Raw genomic sequence first — 12781 nt, 5'->3', positions numbered from 1 at the left:
TTTCCATGTAGAAAAGTATTTTTTAAACTTATTTTTCCTGATTTCTTCAAATGTATAAGAATAAAAGTGTAATTTTAAAATTACGAAAATTGAAATTCCAAATACATTAGGTAAATACATACCTTTTTTATGCATAACTCTCAATAATAATGATTATATTTTATATATTTTGAAAACCATTTTTTTCAATAATACCTTACAGTATAACATTACTTCACATCACCAAAAATCTTGAATGGGTCAAATTCATTAATCAAGCATAATAGCTCATTTCAAGTGAGTCCTAAAGGCTTCAATATTCTATCCTCTGTAGCAGCATAGAATCATTCCAATTTAATTAGGTAAGCCAATGTATTTGCAAAACAATTCAAAATGCAATTTAATTTGGGGGTTTAGTAAACATCTAGGGACTCATTCATTATGACCTCCGCATTGAGTTTACTTTGTAAAGCAGCATAAAACTAATCATTCAGAACTATAAACTCTAGGACCTTTTTTTTAATCCATAGGCCTTACACATTATATGTGCCTTTTATGTTTACATTGGCTCTTTTTGTTTCACTTACTTTTGAAACTACAGTTTGAGGGGATCAGTAAATGACAGCAGCAATGGCCAGGAGTGACTGACAAGCCCCTCCCCAATGACTCTGTGGAAGGAGGTGGAGAAGATGGCAGCAAGCCTGAAGCACAGCTGTCAGCATGTCCCAGCATCACTAATCTGTAACCCACCTGCTGACCAGGTGCTGGGATTTTCCTCAGGACAAACAACCATCATGTGACTTGAATCAAACTATTTCAAGTATGTGTTGTTTTAAACCAGGGGAGGGTGAAGGAACCCAGCCCACCCCAAATATCTAATGCACTAAACTCATTTTGAGACAGATGTTTATGTAAACTCCCAGATGGAGATGCCAGCTCCTAGTGAATTAACCTATGATGCCACCTAGGCCCTCATATTGATTAGTCATTATTTTTATCTGATGTAATGAGAATATGGGTCCAGAGGCCAAGCGCTTTCAAACCCTGAGAAAATTCAAGTGTCCTCTTGTTTTCAAATGCTTTCCTAACTACTACTAGTGTAAGAACATTGTGAAAGAAGCGTTGTTTTTAAATGACAACTAAAATAAACATTTGAAATCAGCTCATGTCTCTGAACCAGACGACAAAGTAAGAACAATAATCCAGGAAGGAGAACTTAGAATTTAGAAACAAAATGACTTGATCATGCTATTAGACAGTTAATAAATACAAGTATAGATTATAATACACTACCCTGGGTGAATGGACATGTTTGATTTCTTTGTTACTATTTATTAAATGTTGAGGTAGATGAAAACTATTTTTTTTCAGAAACAAAGAGCTGGCTTAAGAGGAATAGAATGAAGGCTGAGAAGCTAACGTGTCCTACTTGACCCAACAACAATGATTAATGACAAGTAAGTTTACAGAACAGTCTCACACTGCCTTATGAACACAATGCTATATAGCCTTAGATGTTATGTTTATGACCTGAAGCTCTGGATGTCCCCCCTAAAGTTTTGCAAGTCAGCTTTGGAAACATCGCCTACTTTGCATACCAATAACAGTTATTCCCCTAGAAAAGTTGGAGGGCAACTTAATGCCATCAAGGAAAGATGGTTTAAAATTTTTGCTTTACTTCCAAACATTATTTGCTTGGTTAGGCGGTAGCAAACATAATCTAGGATACAGACTGTGCCTAATGGTCAAATAGCATTGTACCGTCACATAGCATCACTATCAGGTCTATCAGCAATTAAATATTCATTACCTACAGTCGTCCACATAAAGCTGATGCCTCTATTGCTACAGACTTCATATTTCCGCATACACACAGTGGAGTGTGCGTGCGTGTGTGTGTGTGTGTGTGTGTGTGTGTGTGTGTGTTTACAGAAATGCCTTGCTCACCTAAATTGGTCCTCTGAAGCAGCCTTGTCTACTTAGAGTTAAGAGCACAAATAGATGCCACTAGACTGTAAGTTACATAAGTTCCAGGACTTTTGTCTTATTGTCCATTGCTGTATTTCTAGAACCCAGAATAGAGTCTGGCATGTGGTAGGAAATTGTTGTTTGTTAAATAAATGAATGTTACACTGCCTATGTACAAAAGGTCATGCTATTTATTCATAGGAGAGTGCCCTAGGCCCAAATCTGGAGACTGCTTGTCTTATGCAAGATTCTAGTAAGCTTAGTTTTCTGGTTTCCCAGGCCACCAAAAATAAAAGGCAACAAATTACAGGGGCATGGGGGCATACTGCTAGGAGCATACTCAACATAATGAAAAATGAAAGCTGACATTCAATATCCAGAGAGAGGCAGAAAAACTATAAAACTTAGCTACAAGTCGTCAAAAAAAAATTATGCGTGTGGGTGTGTGGGTGTGTGTGTGTGTGTGTGTGTGGGTGTGTGTGTGTGTGTGTGTGTGTGTGTATCTCAAACAAATATATATGTTTGCTTTGGTATGTTTCTGAACATTATATAAATGGAATCATGTTGTAGGAAGTCTTCTGAGACTGACTGGCTTTTATCATTCAAAATTATTTTTGAGATTCATCTATATTGATGTGTCTGGTTTGCTCATTTCACTACATGTAAACACACAACAATTTAGCCATTCTAATATCAAGACACATTTAACTGTTTCCAATTCTTCGCTTTACAACCAATGTTTCGATGAACATTCCTATATCTGCATGCTGCATAAATATGCTGCAAGAAGTTTGCTAAGGTTTCTACCTACACATGGAATAGCTGGATTACAGGGAGTGCGCATTGTCAGCTTTCCTAGGTACTACCAGATTGATTTTCTAAAAGCTTGTACCACTTTACATTATACCAGCACTTGAGAAGTCCCATAATTCCACATTCTGTGTCTATCCAATTTTTAATTTACAAATCTTGTGGGCATGGCATAGTATCTCACTGTGTTTTAAGTTTTATTTCCAAGGTTATTAATGATGTGAAGCATCATTTTTTATATACATATTAACCATTTTTCTTTCACGTTTGTGACATGCCTGTATACCTTTTGGGCATTTTTTATTGAGTATCTAAATTCACTTTGATTCATAGGAGTTCTTTAATATACTGCATATTAATCCTTGGTCATTTATATTGTTTTTACATATGGTGTGGCCTTTCTTTTCATTTTTAAAGGCAGCATTTACAAACAAAAGTTGTTAGCTTCTGTAAAGTACAATTTTTCATATACATACATTCATAGTATGCAATGCTTATGTCAAAGCATTATTGACACATTAACATTATTTATCTAAAGAAAACATTATTTATCTAAAGTCATTAGATAATTTTTTTCTTTGAAGTATTTTAGAGATTTGCCTTTTACATTTAAACCATTGACCCATCTAGAGTTGATTTTTGTGGATGTATGTGATATGAGAGAGATTTCATAGGATGTTTTAAATAAACTTTTATTTTAGGATAGTTTTAAAGAAGGCTGCAAAGATAATACGAAGTTCTTATATACCCCATACCCAGTTTCCTCTATTGTTAAAATCTTTAATTTGTGTACTTGTGTTACAACAAATGAACCAATACTGATATTTATTATTACTGGTAACTAAAGTCCATATTTGATTTAGACTTATTTAGGTTTTATCCAGTATCCTTTTTCTGTGCCAGAATCCCACCCAGGATGTCACATTACATTTAGTCTGATGTCTCCTTAGGCAACTCTAGCTTGTGACAGTTTCTCAAACCTTCCTTGCTTCTGATGAACTTGACAGTTTTGAGAGATAATAAGTCAAATATCTGGTAGAAAGTCTCTCAATTTGGATTGGTGCAATATTTTTCTCAAGTTTAGACTGGGGCTGTGGGTTTTGGGGAGAAAAATGATAGGGGTAAAGTGCCATTCTCATCACATCATATGAAGAATACACACTATTAATATGACTTACCACTGATGATAGCTTTGATCTCCTGGCTGAGGTAGCATTTGTCAGCTTTCTCCAGGGTACAGTTACTCTTTTTTCCTCCTTTGCATACTGTACTCATTGGAAGAAATACACTATGTGCAGCCCACACTGAAGGGGTGGGAGTTAGACTCAACATCCCCATTTAATGGAGAAGTGGCTACATCAATTATGTGGAATTCTTCTGTATGGGAGATGTGTCTATTCTCACCCATTTATGTACTTATTCAATATTTATATCAGTATGAATTCATCAACATTTTTTTATACTTTGGGTGATCTTATCCTACATTGTTATTTCTTTTCCTCAAATTATTTCGTATTTAGGGGATTCAGTTAGCTGTAATTTGGCATGTATCATTAATTTTTTAAACTTCTCTGTCATTATCACTTCAGATACTTTTTTTGCCTTGTTTCCTCTTTCTTTTCTTTCTGGTATTCCAATCATTCTTATGTTATAGCTTTTAATATTGTCTTATAATTCTTGAGGTTTCTGTTTTTCGGTGAGGGGTAGGGGGTGATTCCTCATTATTTTCTCTTCTTATATTTCCATTTGGGAAATTTCTATTAATCTGTCTTCAAGTTTATGTATTCTTTCCTTGGCTGTATCTTGCATTTCCCTTTGATTCTTCTTTCTAGTTTCCACCTCTTGGCTTATATTATCCATCTGTTATTACAGGGTGTGAAAGAGGAGAGTTCTATAATCTTCTGATTAAGTCTCAATCTTTTAGTTGGCTTGTGTCTCAGGCCTGTGACCTTCACAAGTGCTTGTACCCCTCCTCCAGTGCTACAGCTTGTCCCCCCAACCCCCTAGTGCCTGCACTGGCTGCAGTATTCTCAATCCATTTCTTTGAAACATTGTTCCTTGTTGACTATGTTTTCTTCTTTTCCTCATAGGTGATACAGGGAAGCTGGTGGTGGTAGGATGGGGAGGAATTCTTTCCTCCATCTGAGATAAATTCTCAGAATTGTGTTCTGGCAAAGTCCTACCTGGAGAGTAGGCTTTCAGTATGAAGAGGCTCAGACATGTTTGACAATACTCTTTCTTCCCTTCCTCCTGCCATCTTTCTCAGATGATTACTGTGAGAACCTCATGGAGTTCCAGAAGAAAAAGCCCACAACAAAAGTATGCTCCAAACCCCAGACGGCAGCCTTCCAGAAGGTTTTCACTTCCAAGATAGTCTATAGTCAGCCTCCAGCAATTCATCGACTTTACCATTAAGTATGCCTACCAGTTCACAGCTCCCTTGATTTCTGCTCCAGGTCATCAGATCTGAATGACTATATTCCTTTGGATGCATCTGTGTCTCCAGTTTTAAGGTTGTTGTTTGCCCTACAACCTCAGTTTGCTGATCTATCCAAGAAAATTTTTTGATTTTCAGTTTGTCCAGTTCTTTCTTGTTCTAAGGATGGAAATGACAACCTCCAAGCACTTTACATGTCACAGCTGAAACCACAAGCCTACCACAGATTCTTTTTATTGTGCTAAAAAACACATAAAATTTCCCATTCTAATCATTTTTATGTGTGCACTGCAGTAGTGTTAACTATATGCACATTGTTGTACAACAGATTTCTAGAACTTTTTCATCTCGCAAGAATGAAACCTCTATATTCACTGAAGAACTCCCCTTTTCCCTCTTCCTGCAGCGCCTGACAACCATCATTCTACTTTCTATTTCTAAGAGTCTGACTACATTCGGTACCTCATGTAAATGGAATCATGAAGTATTTGTCTTTTTGTAACTGGCTTATTTCACTTATCATAATGTCAACAAGGTTCATCCTTGTTATAACATATCATAGGATTTTCTTCTTTTTTAAGGTTGAATATATATATATATATATATATATATATATATATATCCCATTTTCTTTATTCATTCATTCATTCATCAATGGATATTTAGGTTGCTTTCACCTCTTGACCATTGTGAATAATGCTGCAGTGAACATGGGTATGCTAATCTCTGCAAGATCCTGTTTTCAATTATTTTTGTTATATACCCAGAAGTGGGATTACTGAATATATGGTAATTTAATTTTTAATTGTTTGAGGAACCTTCATACTCTTTTCCACAGCAGCTGCATCATTTTTATGTCCATTTTTTATTAAATTTATTGGGGTGACATTGGTTAGCAAAATTACATAGGTTTCAAGTGTACAATTCTCTAATACATCATCTGTAATACACATACTGCATTGTGTGTTCACCACCCAGAGTCAGTTCTTCTGTCACATATATTTGACCCCTTTTTCCCTCTCCTACCACTCCCCTCCCCCCTTACCTTCTGGTAACCACTAAACTGTTGTCTATGTCTATGAGTTTTTATTGGTTTGTCTTGTTCATTTGTTGCTTTCAGTTTTATATCCCACACATGAAGTCATATGGTTCTTGACTTTTCTGACTTATTTTACTTAGCATGATAATCTGAAGAGCCACCCATGTTGTCACAAATGGCAGTATTTCATCTTTTCTTATGGCCGAATAATATTCCATTGTATATATGTACCACATCGTCTTTATCCTATCACCTATTGAAGGGCACTTTGGTTGTTTCCATGTCTTGGTCACTTTGAATAACATACTGTTTTCCACAGTGGTTGCATCATTTTTACATCCCCACCAACAGTGCACAGAGTTTTTCATTTCCCCCACGTACTCATCAACACTTATGTTCTGTTCTTATGATAATAGCAATAGCAATGATATCTCATTGTGGTTTTGACTTGCATTTCCCCGATGCCTGATGTTGACCATCATTCATATGCTTACTGGCCATTTGTGCATATTCTTTGAGAAATATCTATTTAAATCCTTTGCCCATTCTATTTTATGGGTTTGTTGTTGTTGTTGTTGATTGAAAGGGTTCTTTACATTTTTTTAGTTATTAACCCTTTACCCCTTATATGGTTTGCAAATATTTTCTCCCATTCCATAAAATGCCTTTTCACTTTGTTGATTGTGTTCTTTGCTGTACAGAAGATTTAAAGTTTGTAGTCTCATTTGTCTATTTACTTTTGTTGCCTGTGCTTTTGGTGTCACATTCAAGAAATCATAGTCAAATCCAATGTCATAAAGCCTTCCCCTACATTTTCTTTTATGAGTTTTACAGTTTCATGTCTTATGCTTAGAACTTAATTCATTTTGAGTTTATTTTTATACATGTTGTAACGTAAGAGTCTAACTTCTTTCTTTTGCAAATGAGTATTCAGGTTTGCCAAAACCACTGTCAAACAGACTCTTCTTTCTTCATTGTGTAGCCTTGCACCCTTGTCAAAGACCATTTGATAGTATACATGAGAGTCATTTCTGGGCTCTCTATTCTGTTCCATTGTTCTATATGTCTGTCTTTATGCCAGTGCCATATTGTTTTGATTATTATAACTTTATATAGCTTTGTATGTTTTGAAATCAGGAAGTGTGAGGCCTCCAGCTTTTTTTTCTTTCTCAAGACTGTTTTTTCTATTCAGGGTCCACTGAAATTCCATGTGAATTTGATTTTTTGTTTCTATTTCTTAAAGAAAAAAAAAAAAAGGCCATTAGGATTTGGATAGCAATTGCACTGAATCTGTGGATCACTTTGGGTAATACGTACCTTTTAACAATATTAAGTCTTCCATGCCATGCCAGATAAGAAAAAGCTAAAGGAGTTCATCACCACTAAATGTGTATTACAAGAAATGTTAACAAGACTACTTACGAAGAAGAAAACGAAAAAAAGATATAAAATATGAATAATAAACTGGCAATCGCTGCATATCAATCAACAATTACTTTAAATATAAATGGGTTAAACACCCCAATTAAGAGACATAGGGTGGCTGAATGGATAATAAAAATAATCCTTACATATGTTGCCGACCAGACACTCACTTTAGATCGAAAGTCATCCACAGACTGAAAGTAAAGGGATGAAAAAGATATGTTATGAAAATGGAAACAAACAAAAAAAGCTGGTGTAGCAATACTTACATCAGACAAAATAAGCTTTAAATCAAAGGCTATAAAAAGAGACCAAAAAAGGGCTCACCAATTCCACTCCGTTATTTATCCAGAGAAACACTAATTTGAAAAGACACATGCATTCATATGTTCATTGAAGCATTATTTATAACAGCCAAGATATGGAAGCAGTCTAAGTGTCCATCAATAGAAGAGTGGATAAAGAAGAAGTGGTACATATCTACAATGGAATATTACTCAGACATTAAAAAAGAATAAAATCTTTCCATCTGCAACAACATGGATGGACCTAGAGGATATAATGCTAAGTGAAATAAGTCAGACAGAAAAAGACAAATACCATTTCACTTATAGGTAGAATCTAAAAAACAAAATAAATGAACAAACAAAACAGAAGCACACTCATAGATACAGAAAACAAACTGATGGTTGCCAGATAAGAGGGTGTTGGGGAACTGGGTGAAAAAGGGGAAGGGATTAAGAAGTACAAATAGGTAGTTACAAAATAGTCATGGGGATGTAAAGTAGAACATAGATAATACAGTCAATAATATAGCAATAACTATGTACGTTATCAGATGGGTACTAGATTTATTGGGGGGTGATCATTTCATAAGTTATATAAATGTCTAATCATTATGTTGTACACCTGAAACTAATATAATATTGTATGTCAACTGTAATTAAAAAATAAAAATATTATTTTTTAAAAAGTCTTCCATTCAATCAACATGGGATGTTTTTCAATTTATTTGCATCTTCTTTAATCTCTTTCAGCAATGTTTCATAGTTTTCAATGTACAACTCTTTAACCTCCTTGGCTAAATTTATGCCTAAGTATTTTATTCTTTGCAATGTTTTATAAATGGGCTTGTTTTCTTAATTCCCTTTTTGCACTGTTAATTGTTAGTGTATAAAAACATAACTGATTTTTGAGTGTTGGCTTTGTACTACTTTAAGCAAATGTGAACCTTTTTCCTCTATGCTTGTTTTAAATGTCCTAAATATAAACCATCACTTTGAATAAAAGTGAGAAAAGGTGATAGTGGTGGTGTGACATACCAGATGATAGCTTAGAAAACATTTTCTTTATGTAATCAAATATTTCTTGAATTATCATCACCAAGTGTACTTCCCCAGAGTGCTTTTCCAAGTCAGAAATGAAACAAGAAAAGTTGCTTTTTGGAAAAAGTAAATGATGGCATGAGTTTCACAGGTAACAAAAATCAAGTTATCTGTATAAATTTAATTTGCTCTAAAATTATAGGCATGTATAAATTCATACACATTAAATATAGTATCTCTAATTGCAATGCACTTTTAGGAGTCAAGAGCCTTAATTAGACAATAATATAAGGAATGGAGTCTCTGTGGGCCATGCACAAAGTAAATAATCCACAGATGAACTTTAAAAGGCTAGGTTTATATACATAAATAAATATGCATACATAAGAAGAGAAGAAGGAAAGTAGAAATCTCATCTTAAAATGCAAACATTTTATAAATTAAAAATATATCTTCAGGATTAAGGAAAATTTCTAGCTAAAGTGGCAAGAAGACTTCAGAGAATCATCTGTTCATAAAGCAAGTATAAACTGGACAAAATTGGCATAAACAACCATGCCAAAGGTCTGGAAAATGACCAAAGGCAGACAATGAATCAAAAAGCACTTATTCTTGAAAAATTGCTAGAGCTTTAGGTAAAAAGCAGCTGGAGTCTGTGACTTTCTTGCCTGGGGATATTCCCATTCCTGTTCTTGTCCCTTGCTCATCTGGTGACTAAAACAGGGCTGGACAGAAAATCTGGAGCTTTGTGACCAGAGAGAGGAAACTGTTTTGGGAATGGAAAAAAACTCATGACTTGGGCAAATACCATAAAGAATAAATGAGAAAAACCCACAGCTCTCCTAGCTTGAGGTTGTGCTCCTATTTGGGGCAAGTAGTGAATAGACAAAAATTATATGGGGAGATCCTGGAAAAGAAAGCATAATTTACAGGGTAGATAAGCTCTCTACACACCCATGGTTGACTGGTACCCAGTGGTCATACAAAAGGGAAAACCTGAGAGAGCCTAGTGAGAAGTTAAAACCGAGGATGACTTGAGAACCAGCTGAGTTTTGAACATGCTCCCCAAGCCACATGCATATTAATTGTCAAAAGGTGGATATCTTATGGGTTATTGGTGTTTGAGTACAGCCTCTTGTCAAATCATTGATTGACCCTTAAGTTATGCAGATACAAGGGCAACCCTTATTAATCCAGGCTAAAAAAATAAAATAAAATAAAATAAAATAATTAAGAGAGACACCCATGGCTGCTTATGGGAGGAAAAATTTTGTATTTTAAGTCCAGACAAGGAACAGAAAAGGAGAAAAGCAGAAAACTAAATCAGAACCCAGAGTTGCTACAATATATTATCAATTACAGTATATAAAGTGTCCAGTTTTCAGCCAAAAATTACAAGACAATCATAGAAAATGTGTCTTGTTTAGGGAAAGGAGGGCTGCAGGGGAGCAGGGAGAATGCAGTCAATACAGCCTAGATCTGAGTGGGCAAAAACATTGAGTGTAATTCATGTACAATAAATTAAAGTATCACAATAATGACCCAACAAATACAGAATCCTAGTAGAGAAATGTACAATATAATACAAAACAAAACAAAAAAAAGAGGCTGTTGGGAATTTCAGAACTGAAAATGTAATAATCAAAATGAAAAATGCCTAAGATGGGCTCAACATCAGTTGCAGATGACAGGTGAAAGAATCAATAAACTTGAAGATAGATTAATAGAAACTAGTCAATCCTAAAGAACAGATAGGGGAAAATGCTGAAGAAAAAAATGAATAGAGCCTTAGATACTAATTAGTAATGCCACGCATAACAATATTCATGTAATAAGATTATTAAAATCATAGAGAGAAAGAAAAAGGAAGAGATCCCTATCAAAATCATAGCTTGTTTATTGAAGAAGTTGACAAACTGATCCTAAAAATTATATGAAAATACAAACTAGCTAGAATAACCTAATCTGTTTTTAAAAAGAATGAAATTGGAGAACTTACAATAACTAATTTTTTAATTTTCAATAAAACTAAAATAATCAAGACAGTGTGATATTGGCTTAAAGACAGACATATCAATTAATGCAACTGAATACAGCATCCAGAAATAAACTGTTACCTTTATAATCAATTGATTTTTGACAATGATATCAAGACAATTCAGTGAATAAGGGGCAGTGTTTTCAACAAATGGTGTTAAAACAATAGGATATCCATATGCTAAAAAATGAACTTAGACCCTTCACTTACACCACATACAAAAGGTAACTCAAAATTAACTCAAAAAAAACCCTATAAATTTCCTAGAATAAAACATAGAAAATAATTTTTGTGACTTTTAGTTAGGCAAAGATTTCTTAGATCTGATACCAAAAGCACATCTACAAAAGAAAAATATAATGAATTGTAACACTAACAATAAAAATATTCTTTTCTCAAAAGATACCATTAAGAAAATGAAAAAACAAGCCACAGACTGGGAAAAAAAAATATTTGCAACTCATGTATTTTATATAAGATATACACATAGAATACATAGAGAACTTTCCCAAATCAATACTACATAGAAAAAAAAAATCCCCCCCCAAATTTCAATAGCTATTTTAACAAAGAAGACATTCAAATGGTTAATTAGCTCATGAAAGGATGTTTAACATCATTAGTCATTAGGGGAATGCAAATTAAAACCACAATAGAGTACGCTACACACTTACTAGAATGGCTATAATCCAACAGACTGATAATAGCAAGCATCGATGAGGATGTAACAAAACAGGGTCCCTCATATGGGGGTGCCAAAAAAATGTATACACATGACTTGTATTCATCTTTTGTTATTGGTATATATTGAGTATTACAATTTTAATAGTTTTTTTCCTTTCTTAGAATGTGTATACATTTTTTGGCACCCTTTGTATATTGCTGATGAAAATATAAAAGGCATAGACACTTCAGAAAATAGTTTGGTAGTTTCTCAAATAGTTAAATATACTTGCCATACAATCTAGCAATTCTACTCCTAGATATCTATGCAAGAGCAGTGAAAACATATGTCCATATCAATACTTGTATGTGAATGTTCATAGTAGCACTATTGATAATAGCCCAAAGCTGGAAACAATCCAAATGTTCATCATCTGGTGAATGGATAAACATGTGGGATATCTAAACAATGGAATACTATTCAGTGATAAAACGATTTAACACTGATAGATCTACAATATAAATAAACCTAAAAACCATTATACTAATTGAAAGAATTAGATTATAGATGTTGCAAACATCTATAAAACAAGATTATACATGTTGCAAAATTCCTTTTCTATGAACTTTCTCAAAAAGGCAAAACTACCGAGACAAGAGCTGATGGTGGTTCCCTGGGGCTAAATTTTGGAATGGAGACTGACTGCTAAAGGGCCCAAGGGAACTTTTTGTTTGTGGTGGTAGAAGTGTTTTGAAACTGGATGGTTGTGATGATTGCATAATTTATAAAATTCCTAAAAATCATTAAATTGTACTACATTGAGTAAATTATATGAAACCAAAGTATACCTTAATAACACTATATGTATGTATATATAAATAGTCATACTTTTCTATTGACCTCTCTGTTATCACAGTATCTTAAAGTCAATCAAAGAAATTCTCAGCTCTTCTAATTTTTAACATTGCTCACGGCCCTACACTTCCAATTCTGTCTCAAGCACCGTGAAAGAATCATGACAATATCACCGTGCTCCATTTCTCTACTGGCTTGTCCAGTTCATCCACTTTAAAATTGAGACATTTCCTTTTGCAGA

The 12781-nt window shown here is 34.2% G+C and overlaps 1 long non-coding RNA gene across 1 annotated transcript; it reads left to right on the top strand.

Annotated features, from left to right (window-relative positions):
- Positions 1-767: 767 nt before the first annotated feature.
- On the top strand, positions 768-5063 carry LOC109385631 (uncharacterized). Its single transcript, XR_002124654.1, has 3 exons — positions 768-799; positions 1351-1436; positions 5024-5063. It is a non-coding gene; the product is annotated as an uncharacterized LOC109385631 (long non-coding RNA).
- The last annotated feature ends 7718 nt before the right edge of the window (positions 5064-12781 follow it).

Source organism: Hipposideros armiger, unplaced genomic scaffold (genome assembly GCF_001890085.2).
Source record: "Hipposideros armiger isolate ML-2016 unplaced genomic scaffold, ASM189008v1 scaffold_120, whole genome shotgun sequence".
In the NCBI taxonomy this organism is placed as follows: domain Eukaryota; kingdom Metazoa; phylum Chordata; class Mammalia; order Chiroptera; family Hipposideridae; genus Hipposideros; species Hipposideros armiger.
The sequence above is the reverse complement of the archived record's forward strand: the minus strand, read 5'-3'. Positions and strand labels throughout refer to the sequence as shown.